The sequence below is a fragment of the Chelonoidis abingdonii genome, chromosome 2, assembly GCF_003597395.2.
Source record: "Chelonoidis abingdonii isolate Lonesome George chromosome 2, CheloAbing_2.0, whole genome shotgun sequence".
Classification (NCBI taxonomy): Eukaryota; Metazoa; Chordata; order Testudines; family Testudinidae; genus Chelonoidis; species Chelonoidis abingdonii.
This window is the reverse complement of record NC_133770.1, coordinates 167982496-168002469: the sequence shown is the minus strand read 5'-3', so window position 1 is coordinate 168002469 and position 19974 is coordinate 167982496. Positions and strand designations below refer to the sequence as shown.

Here is a 19974-nt window from a genome sequence, read left to right as displayed (position 1 = left end):
TGAGAATAATTTAGTTCCTCAATTTAGGTTCCAAATAGAAAGTAATTACTTAACTCAGACTGCATTCATAAGGCTATGAATAGAAACAAACAACTTACTGGTAACATCTGATTGTGTCTGGAAATCTTTGAAAATTGAAATGGTTTCTGAAAATCTAGCCAGCCACTAGGTCACAGGTATTCAGCTGGCAAAAACTGTATGATGTGGGCAGGGCCGGCTCCAGGCCCCAACGCGCCAAGCGCATGCTTGGGGCGGCATGCGGCAGGGGGCGCTCTGCCGGACACCGGGAGGGCAGCAGGCGGCTCCGGTGGACCTCCCGCAGGCATGTCTGCAGAGGATCCGCTGGTCCCGCGGCTCTGGTGGAGCATCTGCAGGCACGCCTGTGGGAGGTCCACCTGAGCTTCAGGACTGGCAAGCGGCAGAGCTCCCCCAGGGGCGTGCCGCTGTGCTTCGGGTGGCGAAATGGCTAGAGCCGGCTCTGGATGTGGGTGTGGTAAAAAATATGCTTCAAAATTTCCTCTGAAGATCAGTTTGTTCAGAAGATGAAATGTGGTAGATTAATTTCAGTTCCACCTAATGAATACTGCCAACAACCTGGCATGATATGACCCTTAAAGGCACATTATTTCTGGTATTTTGCTTTGATTTTAGGAGGACATAAAAGATGTAGCAGCTGTTTTAAAATACAGAACGGCTACCCTGTCTTTATTTCTTCCTAATCAAGCTTCTGCCAAGTGCTCAGTGATGTGGCAGGTCCTTATTGGAAATGAACACTCTGTTATGTTCAAAGAGTCAGTGTGTAAAAATTCCCACAGTTCATGAAGAAATCTTGTGCTCATGGAAAATAAGCTGAATAAGCCTGGAATTGCAATAGTATTGTATTAATTCCCCTTTTCCTCAGTGTGTACTATTTAACTGTAGGACGCTGCTGAAACAAAAACCTACACAAAGACATTTCTGCTCTCAGAGTGCCTTCTGAATTTCTAGGGCTTGCAGCAGGTGATATATGCAAATGGTATCTGGAGTAGCACAAATATTTGAACATGAATAGGGACGTCTGAATGGAAGCCGACTGTATTTTGTGTGTGTGAGTTTATGAAAAGTAATTTTGGGAGACTAAAACCCAGATTCCCTCAAAAGGAAGAAATACAGTGAAGGGAAATGACTCTCAAATCTGAACAAACAGAATACCAGGAGAAGCAGTCATTCCTTTCACATTAAAACAAATATCAAATGGATAACAAATTTTGCAGGAGGATAAAAAAAACAGATTATTGTGTTGTCTTTCAGGGATCAATTGCGGTAAAAAGATCTATAACTTAAAGTCCTCTCACATTAGAAGCTCACTATATTTTTGTCTCAAATGACTAAACAAGAAAGTAGCATTATGATCAGATGACTGTTCATGTCATTCCTAGTGGACCTAAGCTCTGCTCCTTGGAATTCCATGGAATTTAATGAGAATTTTATCGCTGACTTCAATAAAGGGAGGATAAGGACCATAGAAGATACTATGTATATATAGGTGCAGCTTAGAAGAAAGTTCAAGACTGAAAAGGTGCTATAGACAAATAATTGTTCAATCCTGTATGGAAAGAGTGGCATGTCTCATTTGCTAATAATAATAGGGAGGAAGAATTATTCAGTGTTTATGACACTAATCTAGGATTTGGGAAATCCAGGCTCAGTTCCCTGCTCTGCCACAGACTTCCTGTGACAGTTCGGGCAAATTTCTGTGCCTCAATTCCCCATCTGTACAATGGGGATAGTAGCATTTTTCTACTCAAAGAGTTATTGTGAGAATAAATATCTTACAGATTGTGACGTGCATTGAGATCTATTAGTGAAAAGTACTATACTATTATTATAATGATTTAGCTCTTATATAGCACTTTTCATCTGTGTATCTCAAGGGGCCTGACAAAACAAGAGAAGTAGCACTATCCTCATGTTGCAGGTGGGGAGATTGACACACCAGAAGCTAAACTGACTTGCTCAAGATCACACAGCAAGTCAGTGGCAGAGTTAGGAATACAAGCAGCATCTCCACTCCAATATCTTATCCATTACAACACTGCCTTTACATGATAAAAATCTGCTCTTTAATTATTATATAGTCTCTTATGAAAACTATTATTTCAAAACAATGTTTCTATAGCAGCAATAAGGGAATGCACAGCAACTTCCCATGCATGACACAGTATGTATTCTGAAACCAGGGGAATGCAGCTTCCTATTTAGATTTCATACATTTTGCTAACAGGGTATCTAGAATATAAGGGACAACTTGCATTTTAGACCCAATTTTCCCTGTCCCAAACATGGCATCATTGTGGCTTTGTTGTTATAAACTACTGATTTCAAAAATGCCAAATCATAAAGACTCAAATATGTGAGTGTACATTTGTTGGCTATTAAATGTTATCCATGTTGTTCTGACCCCACAGATCTTACTTTTTTTCAGATCTTACTCAACATATGTCATTGTAGAGAGATCCAAATTTTCTCTCAGACACATAAAATATTGGTAAATGGCTCATTTAAGCACCTGGAAGAAGAGCTGTTGAAGTCTGCACAGTGGTCTAACATCACTGAAAGAGAAAAAAAGTATGGGTAATGTATCCATGTTTGTTAAAGGAAAATGAAGTCATCATTAACTATACCAGTAGACCTTCTCAATATTATTCTTAGGGGCAAATACTCAGCTGGTACAAATCATAATAGTTCCATTGAAGCCAACTTACACCAGCTGAGTATCTGCCTCTCAGTATCTATGCCATCTGACAGCTTACACAGGCATATTTCATTTATCCCATTAGTTTTGGAAATTGAAAATCAATTTCATGGGTCATGAGTTGATCCAAAACCCCACATTTTCTGCTGATGAATAACACACTTTTTGGCATGTCTTAACAATAAAAAAATCAGTGAGTGTGAGAGTATAAGTGTTCATAAATACAAATTAAAAAGCATACCTTGTATCAGACTCTCAAATCTTCATATGAAATTATCAGCATGATTAATATCTTCCATTTTCCCCCTTCCTCCGTCATTCAATATGTTATTCACCTCTTGAGGAGGAGGTGAAAGCCATTCATCCATTACATCTGATTTGAGATAAAAGACAAAATGCCTAGATATTATGAAAGCAAATTGGATTATTTTAAAATTCAGCATTTTCATGTTATGATATGATCAGAAGGTGCTAGTAAACTGGTGAGATATAAATTGAATGAATCAACATAATCCCAGGTCATGGGTGGAACTTGTCATTCTTATTGAGTCAAGCATGGTTCAGGCAACATCATGGAAGGAATGATTTAAAAAAATATATATCAAATTTAGGTGAAAGCAAGCACCAGACTAAAATGAGTTTCCTTAGTATTTTACAATGCTACTTCTGTCAGACGGTGAATCTATTTACTTATTCATGCTGCTCTTCATCATAATTTGATAAAGCAAATATCCCATTTGATATAATCAACACATGCTCGCTTTCTTGCTTCCTTTTCTTCTTGTCTACCTGTTTTGTCTGTTTATTTGAATGTGGCTTCTATGAAACCTGTGGAAATCAATCTGACCCTTGCATTACCCAATAACCTCTTGTAAAACCTGTTGTTTCAAAAGCAGGTTTCTATAACCTTATTTATCAGAAGGCAATATAGAGATTCTACCAGGTTCTTCAGCACTTACTTGCATTGAGTAGGATTTAGTAATCAGAGTAGTCCCAATGAAGACAATAGAATTACCTTTGTGAGTACAGACCAGATATTGTAAGAAAGAGTTGCAGAATCTGGCTGTTTAAAATGACCTCTGACTGACAATAATACTGCACGATCCTGTCACATGAGTTATAATAAATATCACATTGTGGAAGATATTTTCCCCCTTTTTTTTCAATGTCTGAAATAGGTCTAACCTTTATTTCCCTACACAAAATAAAATAAATAATCCACAAATTATATGGGCCTGAAGGAAATAATCAATGTTAGACATTAATGTTTACTTCTGATCTTTTTTATTATATTCATTATTAATTAATTATTATTATTACTATTATTATTCAGAATCTATATTGTGGTAGTGCATAAGAGCCCAAGTCATGAAGCAAGACATTATTGTGCTAGGCACAAAGCCAAAAGATGGTCCTCTGCCCCAAAGAGTTTACAATATATGTGACACACCTCATGTTTCATGTCTAAGACACATTTTTGGATGACATTTATATCTTTCTATAGAAGGCAGTGTGGCCCAGTGGATTCCCAACCTTGTCACTGCCTTACTGTGACCCCATCCCTGCAGTTAAATTTCCTCATCTGTAAAATGAAGATAATGATATTTACTTCTTTTGTAAAACAATTTGAGCTCTATGGGCATAGCATGTTAGAAAGAACTCAAGGAACACACATCACTTTAAAACAGGGCTGCCCAGAGGATTCAGGGGGCCTGGCGGGAGGCTCCCACCACTGAATTGCCGCCTAAGACCTGGAGCAGAAGAAGCTTCGGGGGCCCAGGCCCCGCGAGAGTTTTCCGGGGCCCCCAAAGCAAGTGAAGGACCCCGCTACAGAGGCCTTGAAAAACTCTCTTGGGGGCCCCTGCGGGGCCTGGGGCAAATTGCTCCACTTGCCCCCCACCCCAACCCCTGGGGCAACCCTGCTTTAAAACAGTGGTTCTCAAACATTTTCATAGCATGGATCTCATTTTAATACAGAGATTGCCTCAGGCATCACCTACCCATCCATTCATAATCCCCCACGTACCTCCTTCCTATCCATGGTATCATAACATCCCTGTGGCAAACATGCCACTGTCAACATGTCAAAGGAATATTAACAAAAGTATTAAATATACTTTTAGCTTCCTTTTAATGTAATTTGGAATCTGGAAATAAGGACAGGGAGCACCGGCCACATGTGAGCAGGCAACTTTCTGCAAAGCGTCTGCAAGTGCTCCATGACCCACCAGAGAACAAGAGACCACAGTTTAAGAACTTCTGCTTTAATGTGATTATTCAGTAATGGCACAAGTGTCCCTGGGGGTTGCAAGGTTGATGAGAAGGGGTATGTCAGCACCAGAGATTCATTATTTATTTGGAATTCAATACAAAAAAAGGATGCTTGTCTTGGGTTCTAGGCACCCTTTGCCATTAATTAACATTAGTGCAAATATGCCATTCAAGAATCATTACAAAACCTAACAAGCACTACATTCTGTCTTGCCTCACCATGTACCAGGGTTTCTCAAATAGGGGTCATCATTTGCGTAGGAAAAGCCCTTGGTGAGCTGGGCCGGTGTGTTTCACCTGCCCGTCCGCAGGTCCATCCGTGGTGCCTCCCCTTCCAGCAGCTCCCATTGGCCCAGAGCAGCGATCTGCAGCCAGTGGGAGTCACGATCGGCCGGACCTGCAGATGGGGCAGGTAAACACATCGGCCTGGCCTGCCAGGGGCTTTCCATACACAAGCGGTGACCACTGTTTGAGAAACCCTGCCATATACCCTACACCACATCATAATCACCAGTCTACACACACATTAGTGAATTATCCTTTCCCATCTGGAGATCAGTGATTGAGCCCAAATTATGGCACATCCTAATAACTAGTGGGCATTAGCACATTACCAAAATGCCACACAATTTGATGTAATTCTTAAAAAGATGAATCTAGGTAAATAATGGCTCAGGAGTGGACTATCAAAGTTGCTATAAATCAGGACTGAAATACCTTGGCATTCGAGTGCAAACCCCTGCCAACATCATCTCTAGTCACTGCTACTTTCCCCTTTTACAAAAAATGAATTAATGGCTACATTTTAATGCAAATATGTCCCAAATAAAAGCCTACACACTAGTTAGCAGCTCCATATTGCATATGCTACTCAAGTTTTGTGTGGCTAGATGGACACACCAATACTAGATAACAATAGTTTTCCCTGAAATTTACTGATTTTTAAATGATTTGTTTGAAAATTACTTGTAGGTTGAAATTTACCCAATGGCTCTCCAGATATTCTATTGTGCTCTAACACAGGTTATCAGCTATCTTTAACTCCTTGCAAAGCTGCACAAAAATGGCTGATAGCACCACATTAGTGATGCTCTCAAGTTATAAAGACAAAATTTGTACTGTAATGACCCTAAAAAATTCCTTGCAGATGGAAAACAGTGACAGAGGCATCTGCATGGTTTTTAAATTCTTAACCAAAAGCAGTATTTATGCTCAAAGTTTACATTTTGTCTGGGACTGAATTAAGGCATAGGCACTATAGGCCCAAGCCTAAAGTCCTATTTCTTATGATGAAAAATGAGAGTCTTGCCTTTCTTTCTTTTTAAGTAAATTACTTGCTTCATGGTTTTGAAGAAACACTTGAAAAATATGAACCAAGTGTAACCAATGCAGTAACATCTGCTTAGACTGCAGACAGCCTAAAACAACAGCTCTGAGAAGCCGCGAACTGACACACATATCTCAATAGGGTGTTATGTCCAAGATCTACTGCCCTGGAGGGCCATGCCTGCACTGTCCCTGCAAGGGAACTCTACATGGGGCAGGAAGAGAAGAGGGCATTGGGTACTTCCTCACCACCGAAACATATACATCCAGGCTACTTCAGTAAATAATAAGAGGCCCACCTCTTCCATTCAGAAGGGGAGGAAGGGGCCCTGGTACCTCTCCTAAAGGGACAGGAGAGTAGCATGCCACTGACTCCTGAGAAGGAAATGGACACTTTCACCTCGCCGCTTTCCAAGGGTATGAGAGCAGCTCTGCAGGGGTGAAGCCACAGGAGGCCTCAAATTGTTATGTGCCTATGGTCCTGGACAGGGCCGGCTCTAGGTTTTTTGCTGCCCCCAAGCAAAAAAATTTTGGCTGCTCCCCCCCCCCAAGAGCTCCCCCTCTTGCCCACCAGTGCCCCCCCACACCCCTGCTGCCCCAGCACTGAGCTCCCCCGCAAACGTGGGATCTGCTCCAGCACACTGCAGCGAGCCCTGGCCCAGCTGCGACTCTGTCCCCATGCAGGTGGAACTGCTGGGTGGCGGCGCGCTGCAGGGCGGCGCAGAGAACACGGCCCCCTCTCTGGGCTTGCAGCGCTGCTGTGACTGCGGTGGATCAGTTCGTGCTCACCACCCTCACCCCCAACATGCTGGTGGCCGAGGACCTGGAGAGCCCCCGACCTGCTGCTCTTCAGCCTCATGGTGCCTGGCCAGCCCCAGTGGGAGGGAAGGCGAGGATCTCCGGCTGTTGGGGCTACCTGCTCAGCACCGATGAGCCCAGCTGGCTGCTCACCTCCTCACACACTCCGGGAGCCCCTCTCACCGCCACCGCAGCCGGGCTCGGCTCCAGGGACCCCATTTCCCTCCCTCCCCAGCTCCTCACACACTCTTGGCAGGGCCACCCAGAGGATGCAGGGGCATGGGGCAAAGCAATTTTGGGGCCCCTTCCATAAAAAAAAGTTGCAATACTATACTATAGTAACATGTATTTGGAATATAACTAGTGAATACATTCAAAAATTAATTTGTAATAATTTCAAAATACACCAAATACATTATTTAAAAAACATTAAATGCTTTTACTGGTTTGTATACATTTGCAGTTACATAATGGGCTGTTACTGGGTGATGGTGATGGTTGGTGCCAATGGGCTGTCACTGCCTGGGGCAGTGCTGCTGTTGCCCAGGGCTGGGTGGGGAGCTGGGCTCTGGGTTGGAGGGTGCCCGGCTCACAGGGGCTGGGCTCAGGACTGTGGGGAGATGGGTCGGGAGGTTGTCCAGCTCAGAGGGGCTGGACTCGGAGCTGGGGTCAGGGCTGGGGCAGGGGATTGTGCCCAGCTCAGAGGGCCTGGGCTTGGAGCTGAGGATGAGGGCTAGGGGGGATGGGGTCGGGGGGTGCCCGGCTCCGGCCCAGCCCCTTACCATACCGCTTACCCCCTCCCCGACAGCGCTGCAGCGGCGTGGTGTCTCCAGCTGGGCCCCCCCCCCCTGAGTCCCGCCGCTCAGCTGCGGCTCGCAGCCTCGCCCCTTTACCAGCTGAGCCAGCAGGGGATGGGGGAAGACGGAAGCGGGGGAGCCTCCAACATACCCTGCGGGCCGGGACGCCTGGGGAAAATTGCTTCACTTCCCACTCCCACCCCCACCCCAGCCTGGGCAGCCCTGACTCTGGGAGCCCTTCTCGTCACCGCCGCAGCCCGGGCTTAGCTCCAGGGGACCGCCTCCTCTCCGGATCCTCACACATTCCGGAGCCCCTCTCACGCCGCCACAGCCCGGGCTGTGTGAGGAGCCGGGAAGGGAGGGGGAGCCAAGCCCCGGCTGCGGCGGCAGTGAGAGGGGCTCCCGGAATGTGTGAGGGAGCCGGGGACGGAGGGAGAGGGGTCCTACTGCCGTGCCACTCCGGCGGCGCTGCGTTTCCGAGTGGGCTGCGCAGGGCGCCGCCGGGCTGGGGAGTGGGCGCAGATTCCTGGCTCGGGCGAGTGGCTGTGCCAGGGGCCAGCTCCCGGCAATGAGTGGCCCAAGCAAAAAAAATAAAAATAAAATAAAAAAAAAAAAAGGGGGGGGGACGGAGTGCCGCCCTTTAGAAGGTGCCGCCCCAAGCACATGCTTGGGGGCTGGTGCCTAGAGCCGGCCTGGTCCTGGATTACCTTAATCCAGCCTGATTCCGGTGCAGTACTGTGGAATGCTGCACCATTGCAGGGGCTAGGTGAGCCATGTTGAAAGCATAACAGCTACACAGTTTGCCTACACAGTGTTTGCATCAGTAGTGCTTGAGCCTCTGCTTTATAAAATATGAAAGCTGCTATATAAAACATTCTATTAAGGGATACAAGTAGGGAGGAGATTGCTGCAGTAATGGAAAATAAATGAGCCACATACAATTTCTGCTCCTGTCACCTCAACTGATCAGCACAAATTAATTTTCATGCTAGTCGCCTGAGCAGTTAGTAGGAAACAATCAATCCTGAACTTCCCGTGACTGTGGTAAAATATGTTTGTAATGTATGCATGGCATGTAAACCATGCATGTACTTGCATCATAATCCACTGGCATGACAAAATCCCTATGGAATATATCCTAGCCAGGATCAGACTATGGTGAGATGGCTAGATGTTTTCGGCAAGGGAAAAAATCTGCTGGCTACCTTAGGTGTGCAGCCTTGAGCACCAGCCCAGCTAATAAATATCAAAGAGGAAATCCCAGGGGAATAGCTGCTTTGCACACACTATCAGTGCAAAAGGAGAAAGTTTAAAAGATTAATAAAACAATTTGTTAGTAATAATACCTAGCTCTTATATAGCACTTTTTATCAGTAAATCTCAAAGCCCTTTACAAAGAAGGTCAGGATTATGATCCCCATTTCATACACGAGGAAATTGTGTCCCTAAGGGCACCTCAATGCCAAATGATACTGTTGTCATGATATTTACCCAAAAGATGGTATGTAATATATCATGTATAAACTAATAACTCACGATTATTAATATTCTTGTGTGATGTATGTATAGTTAACCCACAAAAATCTTTACAGATGTGCTGGAAACATGAGACTAAAATGTTTTTAAACCTGGCACTTTGCAGGGGAAGGGGGCTGATAATCAGATTTTCTCCAGCCAAATAAAAGAGGCCAATACCTCAGAAGAATACTTTTTAAAGGTTTACTGGACTAGAGAGAGAGAGTGCAAGCCCTAGAGCAGGAATTCCCAAATTTGGTTCATGGCTTGTTCAAGGTAAGCCCCTGGCAGGCTGCAAGACACTTTGTTTACCTGACCATCCACACATACGGCCGCTCGCATCTCCCAGTGGCACGCAGTTTGCTGTTCCCAGCTAGTGGGAGCTGCAGGAAGTGGTGTGGGCTGGGCCACTGTTTCCCACAGCTCCTATTGGCCGGGAATGATATACTGCGGCCACTGGGAGCCACAAGCGGCCATACCTGTGGGAGCTCAGTTAAACAAAGCGTTTCGCGGCTTGACAGGGGCTTACCCTGAATAAGCCGTGAACCAAGTTTGGGAACCGCTACCCTAGAGTTAGCTACCTCTTGAGGAAACAAAGAAACCAGCACTATCACTCTGTAAGGGTGGATCCCAGCTGGAATAGCCAGCCATGCTGGAAAAGCTGCTGTAAGTAGGGAAGCCATCTTGAACAAGAACTAGAGCTGATTAAGTTAAGTTTTAATCTTAGAAGTGCATTTTAGTTTCGTTTGTTTGTAACCATTTTTATTTTTATTCTTTCTACATGGTATCACTTAATCCTATGCCTTTCTTGTTAATAATCTTGTTTTACTCTTACGATAAACCAGCTCAGTGTTTTGTTTGAAGTGGAGGGTTTGTGAATCCCAGCTAATAAACTGCTGTGTACTGTCTCTTTAAGGGTGCTGCAAATTTGATAAAGGTTTGCGAGAGAGGCTGAGTACTGCAAACAGATGTCTGGGAAATTTGTGAATTGGAGTTCCCTGACTGTTATCTGCTAGGCATGGTTTGGATGGGCAGAGTCCTGAAGAGTTTGCTGGCAAGGCAGAAAATATGGTGTCTCAGGAAACTGATACACAGTTTAGCAACAGCAAAGCTGGCACTTGCTGGGGTGGTAACACAGTGGCTCACAGGTCTGGGAATCACTATCACAGAAACTGAGGCACAGAGAAGCAACTTGCCCCAAAAAATATAGTAGACCAAGTGCTAGAGCTAGGAATAGAACCCAGTCTTCTGCCAGTCCAGTGCTGTATCCATTATGTCATACTGCTTGGTCAATAATTGGACTGAATATACCCTGACTCATCACAGCCAGCACATCATCTATTCCAACCAATAGGTTAGTTCTGAATCTTCTGTTTCTTAGAGAGGTACCAGTGACTCAGGCTCACTCTATAGAACAATGATGTAGTATGGATATACCTGAAAAGTTTCAGAGATAAGCATCCATTAATTCTTCAATCTCATATCATCTCTGCCAAACAACAGGTGTTTGCTAAACCCCTATCTGAAGAAGAGTGAATTCCTTCCACTTCATTTCCTCGAGGGCCCACTCAGGCAATCTGGTCTTTCTTGTGATGAATGACAAATCTACTGCCTTCACCTGGGTGCATCCAGAGCCAGAAATGTCTGTGTTATTTTCTACTGAAATGCCCTTTTAAAATTTGAATGCAAGTGTTACCAAGACAATCTCTAATATTTTGTTGGTCCTGGGAAGAAAGGAGGGAGTATAGTAACCCATGCAAAGTTGTTTTTTTTTTTTATAATGTATTTTATTTTTCTCTGACTCCTCCCAATTAACTGCAATTAGATTTTTCTGTGTAATAAAAACAAGGCAGGTGCCACCCTTCCGAGGGTGCGAGACTCCCCCTCCCCCTGGCCTGAACAGAGGCCTTCTGTTTACTGTTTAATTTTGCTGTTCAGCCCCTGCCGAGGGTCTGACCCTTATCGGAGGTTTGCTGCCCCGCCCTGCTCCATGGCCGGGCTTATAAGGATGTGTATCTTGCTCAAGCCCTGCTGAAAAGGGCCTGAAAGCTGGAACGTTTGTATTGCCCCGCCCCTGCTCGCAGGGCCGGGCTTACAGACTCTTGTTCTGCCCAGCCTCTGTTGAAGGGCCGGGACTCTGACTTGCTTTTAGTAAGACTATTTGTTGCTCAGCCCTCTGCTGAAGGACTGAGCCCTGGGACAGACTTGCTGCTGTTGTAGCGAGGTGCCCTGCTCCCCGCCTGCGCCTGAAAAGGGGAACGAGCCCCAAGCAATGGACCCTTTTACAGTTCCCTTCCCAGCGTATACAAAGGGGGACCCATCCTGTGAGAAAACTGAAGTACAGGTGTATGGTCTATAGGGAGCATTGACCTTCATCTTATGGCAACTTATTTCTCCTCTTTGGGACATTTTTTCATTTACTGGATTTTTTTAACGTGATGGATGCACTTCTGTTTAAACCTCGTGCGTATTTTTTGTATGGAGTTTTGTTGGGATTAGTGTTTACAAGTAGTTGTAGAGAATTAATTAAGCCAGACATGAACAATGAACATTCTGCTCACAAAAAAGTGATGAGCGATGGGAGCAATGAAAACCCAACAATTGTTGTTCACTGAATTTTATAAGACATAAGCAAGAGGGCTTCAGAAAGCTTTTTGCTAGATTTCATGATATTGGTAATAGGTGAATGATTTCACTATTAATCAGCATGGTGATTTTACAGGGGTAAGAAATAATGGAGATTCTATCTTTGAAATTATTATTTGAAGTTTTATATGTGCTACAATTCCCCCAAGAAAATTTTTGTGCCATAATTTACAGAATTGACCCCCCCCCCACCCTGGTTTCGTCAAACAGCAAAAAAATTTGTTCCTTTTTGATTGCTTATAGAAATGGACCAATCTTCTTTTGTGTAGAAGACTGATCTCTCTCTTAAGAGAGAGATCAGTCTTCTACACAAAAGAAGATTGGTCCATTTCTATAAGCAATCAAAAAGGAACAAATTTTTTTGCTGTTTGACGAAACCAGGGTGGGGGGGGGGTCAATTCTGTAAATTATGGCACAAAAATTTTCTTGGGGGAATTGTAGCACATATAAAACTTCAAATAATAATTTCAAAGATAGAATCTCCATTATTTCTTACCCCTGTAAAATCACCATGCTGATTAATAGTGAAATCATTCACCTATTACCAATATCATGAAATCTAGCAAAAAGCTTTCTGAAGCCCTCTTGCTTATGTCTTATAAAATTCAGTGAACAACAATTGTTGGGTTTTCATTGCTCCCATCGCTCATCACTTTTTTGTGAGCAGAATGTTCATTGTTCATGTCTGGCTTAATTAATTCTCTACAACTACTTGTAAACACTAATCCCAACAAAACTCCATACAAAAAATACGCACGAGGTTTAAACAGAAGTGCATCCATCACGTTAAAAAAATCCAGTAAATGAAAAAATGTCCCAAAGAGGAGAAATAAGTTGCCATAAGATGAAGGTCAATGCTCCCTATAGACCATACACCTGTACTTCAGTTTTCTCACAGGATGGGTCCCCCTTTGTATACGCTGGGAAGGGAACTGTAAAAGGGTCCATTGCTTGGGGCTCGTTCCCCTTTTCAGGCGCAGGCGGGGAGCAGGGCACCTCGCTACAACAGCAGCAAGTCTGTCCCAGGGCTCAGTCCTTCAGCAGAGGGCTGAGCAACAAATAGTCTTACTAAAAGCAAGTCAGAGTCCCGGCCCTTCAACAGAGGCTGGGCAGAACAAGAGTCTGTAAGCCCGGCCCTGCGAGCAGGGGCGGGGCAATACAAACGTTCCAGCTTTCAGGCCCTTTTCAGCAGGGCTTGAGCAAGATACACATCCTTATAAGCCCGGCCATGGAGCAGGGCGGGGCAGCAAACCTCCGATAAGGGTCAGACCCTCGGCAGGGGCTGAACAGCAAAATTAAACAGTAAACAGAAGGCCTCTGTTCAGGCCAGGGGGAGGGGGAGTCTCGCACCCTCGGAAGGGTGGCAGGGACGCAGGCCCTCCCACTCCACTGCGTCCCAACCCAGGGCCCTGGCAGCAGCAAAGATTAGCTGCAGTCAGTGGGAATTCGCTGCAGTCAGTCAGTCTAGGTTCGGGGTCCCCTGGAGCCAGACTGGGCTCAGCTACCCCCAGGCCACATCCAATCTCCCCCTCTCTAGGTACCTGTCTCTCACCGGCTTCGTCCGGTGGGTCCCAGACCATGGGCTCCTCAGGATATCGGCCATAGGGGAGCTCAGGCGACTCCTCTGGATAGCGGGCGTAGGGAAGCTCAGGCCAGCGCTCTTCTGGATACCAGGTACGGGGAAGCTCAGGCCAGCGCTCTTCTGGATACCGGGTGCGGGGAAGCTCAGGCCAGCACTCTTCTGGATACCAGGTACGGGGAAGCTCAGGCCAGCGCTCTTCTGGATACCAGGTACAGGGAAGCTCAGGCCAGCGCTGTTCTGGATACCGGGCATGGGGAAGCTCAGGCCAGTGCTCTTCTGGATACTGGGCGCGGGGCACGCTGGGCCTGGCAGGAGCTCAAGCACCAGCACCTGTCCCCTCCAGTGGCCTGCGCCTAACTGAGTGCTGGGGCCGGGCCTTTATACTTCCTATCCTGCTCCTTAACTTCTGGGGGGCGGGGACTGGCAGCCGTGGCTCCGCCCACCTCAGCATCTGTTCTGGCTCATCCCTTTCAGGCACGGCAGGGAGCCAAGGCGCCTCGCTACACACATCCCCCCTCAAGGCTGGCTCCCATGCAACGGAGCCAAGCCCATCCATACCCCCTAGGTGGGAAAGGAAGTCTGCGCTTGCATGGTCTTTCCCAGCCCTACGGTGGACAGTGAGGGCGTAGGGCTGCAAGGCCAAGTAGCACCACTGGAGCCGCATATTGGGGTCCTTCATACGGGCCAACCGCTGAAGGGCCGCGTGGTCAGTGAGCAAGGTGAACAGGACCCCAAGGAGGTAGTATCACAGGGCGTCACATGCCCACTTTGATGCGAGGGCTTCCTTTTCAACCACAGCACAGTTTTTCTCATGGGGGAACAGCTTCCAGCTGCTGTAGAGGACCAGATGCTGCTCTCCAGCCACCTCCTCTGAGAGGACAGCCCCGAGCCCCATCTCCGAAGCATCCATTTGCAGGATGAACGGCCGAGTGAAGTCGGGGCTAAATAAGACCGGCTTACTGCAGAGGCTTGCCTTGAGCGACTGGAAAGCTTCGTCACATTTGGGGTCCAGCGCACCTGTCGCGGGCTGTCCTTGGTGAGGAGCCCCGTCAAGGGGGCGGCCATCGCCGCGAATTGGGGGATGATAGTATTCCGTCGATAGTATTCCGTCGATAGTATTCCGCCAGCCCCCAAAACTGGCTGACTTGGTGTTTCGTGGTCAGCGGAGAACAGGCTGCGATGGCCTGAACCTTGTTCACGAGGGGTTTCACTTGCCCATTTCCGATGGTGTACCCCAAATAGGTGGTCTCTCACCAGCCAATGTGGCACTTCTTAGGATTGGCCGTGAGTCCGGCCGGCCGCAAGGACCTCAGGATGGCTGCAACTCTCTCTAGGTGAGTTTCCCAATGGCGACTATAAATGACTACATCATCCAGGTAAGCCGCCGCATAGTCCTGATGTGGTTGGAGGAGGCGGTCCATCAAACGCTGAAACATAGCGGGTGGCCCATGAAGGCCTAAAGGCATCCTCGTGAATTGGTATAGGCCCGTAGGAGTGGCAAACGCGGTCTTTTCCCTGGAGGCTGATTCCAGCGGGATCTGCCAATATCCCTTGCCTAGGTCCAGGGTTGTGATATAGCGGGCCTCTCCTAATCGGGCCAACGGGTCATCTATTCGGGGCATGGGATAGGCGTCGAACTTGGAGACGGCGTTAATGCGTCTAAAGTCAATGCAAAAACGTTGGGAGCCATCGGGCTTTAGCACCAGGATGACTGGACTACGCCACTCTCTTTGCGAGGGTTCCATCACCCCCAAGTCTAGCATAGCCCGTACTTCCCCGTCAATGATCCGCTTCCAGTGATACGGCAGAGGCCTGGTCGCATCCTAGATCACCACCCCCAGCTCAGTCTGAATTCGATGATATATCAGGGAGGTATAACCCAGTTGGGCCGTAAAAGTCCGGAAGAACACTTGAAGGAGGCACCGGGTTTGTTTGCGCTGTTCCTCCGTCAGTGTCTTCCCAAGCTGGGGTCCCTCGGGGTCTTCGGCAGGATTCACCTGGGGTCTGAGCTCTGGTTTCGGTGGGTAGGGATTGATCAACAGACCTTCTCATTCCCACCAGGGTTTGAGAAGGTTGACGTGGTACCGCTGGACCTTTTTTCGCCGGTCAGGCTGATGGATCTCATAAGTAACAGGGCTCACCTTTCGAACCACCTCATACGGCCCTTGCCACTGAGCCAGGATCTTGGACTCACTGGAAGGAAGGAGGAGTAGGACCCAATCTCCAGGTTGAAAGTCGTGGGTTCATGCGTCCCAGTTGTAAGTCTGGGCCTGCATTTCTTGCACGGCTTTCAAGTTTGCTCGTGCCAGGGTCCCAGCCTGTTTAAGACACTCCTGCAGCTGGAGCACATATTTTAGGAGACCCTGGGAGGGTGATGGGGTTTGCTCCCAGGTTTCCCTCATCAGGTCCAAGAGGCCCTGGGGTCGGCGGCTGTACAGTAGTTCAAAAGGTAAGAACTTGGTTGACAACTGGGGGACCTCTCGTACCGCCAGGACCAAGGGCGGGAGTAGCTGGTCCCACCGGCAGAGGTCCTCCAGTGGAAACTTCCGCTACATGTCCTTCAGGGTTCGATTGAACCTTTCAACCAACCCATCGGTCTGGGGATGATACACTGATGTCCACAGCTATTTGATCCCCAGTAGTCCACACATCTGTTGTAACAGCCGTGAGGTAAAGTTGGTCCCCTGGTCCGTGAGGATCTCCCGGGGCAAGCCGACGTGGGCAAAGACCTTCACCAGCTCGCCTGCGATGGTGCGGGCTGTGACGTTACGGAGAGGAATCACTTCGGGGAACCGGGTGGCATAGTCCAGCATCACTAGGATGTACTGGAACCCCGCAACCAGATCCATGGCCACGCGCTCGAAGGGGGTCTCGATTAGCGGCATCGGGACCAGCAGAGCCTTGGGAGTTCTTGCTGGGGCAGCCAACTGGCAATCTGGGCAGGAGCTGCAATAGTCTTTTACCTCCTGGTGTATACCCAGCCAAAAGAAGCGTCCCAGTATCCTGGCTAGGGTCTTCTCGGGACCCAGGTGTCTGGCGGCCGGGACATCGTGGGCCAGCTTCATGACCACCCATCGGTGACATCGGGGCACTAGGAGTTGAGTCTGGGGCTCCCTGTAGTGCAGGTCTCTCTCAACATGATACAGGCGCTCTTTCTGCAATTCAAAGTGCAGCCACTGGGCCTCCCGACCTGGATCGAGGATGGTCCTGTCCACCGCAGCCAACTGCTCATATGCCCGGCTGAGGATGAGGTCGGCCCTTTGGTCCTGGCAGAAGTCTGTGGGGGTCGAAGGATCTCCCACCCCTCCCAGGGAAACATCCCCCCTTTCCCTTATCTTGACAGTGGCATCGGGTGCTTCCTGCTCGTCTTCCTCAGTTTCCAGGACCTCTCGCCCATCTTCCTCAGTCTCCGGGGTCTCCCCCTCCAAGGCTGGTACGGGGCCCGGGCCGCCTCTGGCATGTTGGCGTAGGACAGCCAGGAACTCAGGCCAGTCCCGGCCCAGGATCACTGAATACGTCAACCTTGGTGCGAGCTCCACTACCATCCGTCGCGTAACTCCGTCTATCATCAGTTGGTCCCTGGCGCTGGGGTAAGGCCGTACGTCGCTGTGGATGCACTGCAGGCGGATTTCACCCAGGCGTGCATTGGCCTGGGGACCTAAGTGTTCACAGATCAATGTCTGTCTGCAGCCTGAGTTGAGGAGGGCCACCGTTGGGTACCCCTCAACAACCACGGGCACAGTAATTTTGGCAGTCTGTGGGCAGCGGGCATGAGCCTCCCCAGAGCAGACCTGGCCAAAGATGCACTCTCGTCTGGGGCAGTTCCGCTGGAGATGGCCTTTCTCACCGCAGGAAAAACAGGGCCCCAGGTCGGCTCATCCCGATCGGAGCCAGGCCCTGAGGGTGTCCCTAGCAGGGCTCTGGTACCTCTTCCGCGGGGCCTGAGTCAGGGCTCGAGCCGGTTGCCCAGGTGGTGCTGCAGCCCGGGTGAGTGTCGCCTTCTCCTCGGGGTTTGGGCATCCAATCCCTGATGGGACTGCTCGACCAGCTGGGCCCACCGGTGCTTCCGCAGTGAGGAAGTCCTCCATGAAGGTGATGGCGGTGGTCAGTATTGCAAGCCGATGGCGGAGGACCCAGGCCCTTCCCCGCGATAGGAGGATGTGGATGAACTGCTCCAGGATCACCTGTTCCGCTAGCTCCTCTGACGTTCGACGTTCAGGCTGCAACCACCGCCGGCAGGTCTCCCGGAGCTCCTGGGCCACCATACGAGGCCAGGCCCCGGTGGGGCAAGTCACGCTTCTAAACCGCTGACAGAAAGTCTCCGGATTCACATCTAGGGCGTCCAGGATAGCGGACTTCATCTGACTATAATCCTGGGCAGCTTCAGCAGACAGGCCTCGATAGACCGCCTGAGTCATCCCTGTCAGGTACTGGGCCAGTATAGAGGTCCATTGGTCAGGGGCCTACCCTGCGAAGACTGCCACCCGCTTGAAGGTGATGAGGAAGGCCTCAAGGTCATCTCTGGGGCCCATCTTCGTCAGCCGGATCAGGGGGTTGGGGTTCGGGCCCCCGTCGGTATCTCCCAGCTGGGCCCCCCCGGTAGGGCCTGCTCCGCCGCGATCTGCCGGATGGATTGCTGCTGGAACTCCTGATGCTGCTTGACCAGGTCTTGAATCAGCTGGTGCTGTTGAGTCCCCAGCTGCTCGATGAGCTGTTGTTGCTGCTGAAGCTGGGCAGTCTGCTGCTCTTGTTGCTGCTGCGACTGAGTCGCCTGCTGCCGGTCCTGATTCTCTGTCAGGAGGGCGAAAAGCTGCGACAGATCCATCTCCCCGGAGGGAGGTCTCTCCCCCCGAGACCCTCTCTCACCAGAGTCAAGAGATCGCGCCCACATCCTGAGCAGAACTCCTCAGAGAAGGCACCACATGTAAGGGTCCGGTGGTGGGGCTCGTCCCTTTCAGGCGCGGCAGGGAGCCAGGGCGCCTCGCTACACAGCAGCAATCTGTCCAGGGCTCAGACCCTTCAGCGGGGCTGAGCAAACAAACAGTCTCTAAGCAAGTCAGAGTCCCGGCCCTTCAACAGGGGCTGGGCGGACATTGAGCCCGTAAGCCCAGCCCTGAAGCAGGGCAGGGCAACGAACATTTCAGGCTCAGGCCTCTCAGCAGGGCTGAGCAAATACAGTCTCTAAGCCTGGCCCTGGAGCAGGGCAGGGCAACAAACAGTTCAAGCTCAGGCCTTTCAGCAGGGCTGAGCAAATACAAAGTCTATAAGCCCGGCGGGGCAGCAAACCCCGGTAAGGGTCAAACCCTCAGGCAGGGGCTGAACAGTGAGTTAAACAGTACAGAAGGCCTCCTCAGGCCAGAGGGAGGAGGAGTCTGCCACCCTCAGAAGGGTGGCAGGGGGGACGCAGGCCCTCCCACTCCACTGTGTCCAGACCCAGGGCCCTGGCAGCGGCAAAGATTCGCTGCAGTCAGTGGGGATCCTGGCCGCAACACACTGACATTGGTTCGGGGTCCCTTGGAGCCCGACTGGGGTCAGCTTTCCCCGGGCCACATCTAATATCCCCCTCCCTAGGTACCTGTCTCTTGCCGGCTTCGTCCGGTGGGTCCCAGACCTTGGGCTCCTCAGGATACTGGCCGTAGGGGAGCTCAGGCGACTCCTCTGGATAGTGGGTGTAGGGAAGCTCAGGTAGCTCCTCTGGATAACGGGCGTAGGGAAGCTCAGGTAGCTCCTCTGGATATCGGCCACGGGGAAGCTCAGGCCAGTGCTCTTCTGGATACCAAGCACGGGGCAGGCTGGGCCCGGCGGAAGTGCGAGCACCAGCATCTGTCCCCTCTGGCGGCCTGCGCCTATCTGAGCGCTGGGGCCGGGCCTTTATACTTTCTGTCTCGCCCCTTAAATTCCAGGGGGCGGGGACTGGCAGTGGTGGCTCCGCCCACCTCAGCGTCTGTTCTGGCTCGTCCCTTTCAGGCGTGGTGGGGAGCCAGGGCACCTCGCTACAGGACCATATCACCCCAAAGAAGTGTCGAGGTCCAGGAACAATGCCATACCCCTGTCCTTCAGCTGACCCCATGGCAGGCCACATACACAATGAGGAGCAGTCTGCACCCCGACACACACACACATCCAGCAACTCATGGAGGGTCTGATCTTTACTGAACGCCCTCTGGGTCAATACATTTCCTAAATATTGTGCCATTCTGGAACAAGCACATATGAGTTATAAAGCCTATTTTGTAAAAATAGTGACGTGTTAGCAATGTAAAACATAATTACAGCATCTGCTATTAAATCTGTGCTGAGAGATG

General features: G+C 49.3%; 1 protein-coding gene and 1 long non-coding RNA gene across 3 annotated transcripts in view; one reads left to right on the top strand and one right to left on the bottom strand.

Moving 5' to 3' along the window:
* Nucleotides 1–19974, top strand: part of VDAC3 (voltage dependent anion channel 3) — a 441629-nt gene that overhangs the window by 184979 nt on the left and 236676 nt on the right. The window lies entirely within an intron of this gene.
* Nucleotides 436–7717, bottom strand: LOC142046220 (uncharacterized). Of its 2 annotated transcripts, none has more exons than XR_012655113.1 (3): nt 7612–7717; nt 2976–3107; nt 436–859 (listed from the first exon to the last, which is right to left on the bottom strand). It is a non-coding gene; the product is annotated as an uncharacterized LOC142046220 (long non-coding RNA). The 2 variants fall into 2 exon arrangements; XR_012655114.1 differs by lacking the exon at nt 7612–7717 and adding an exon at nt 7130–7340.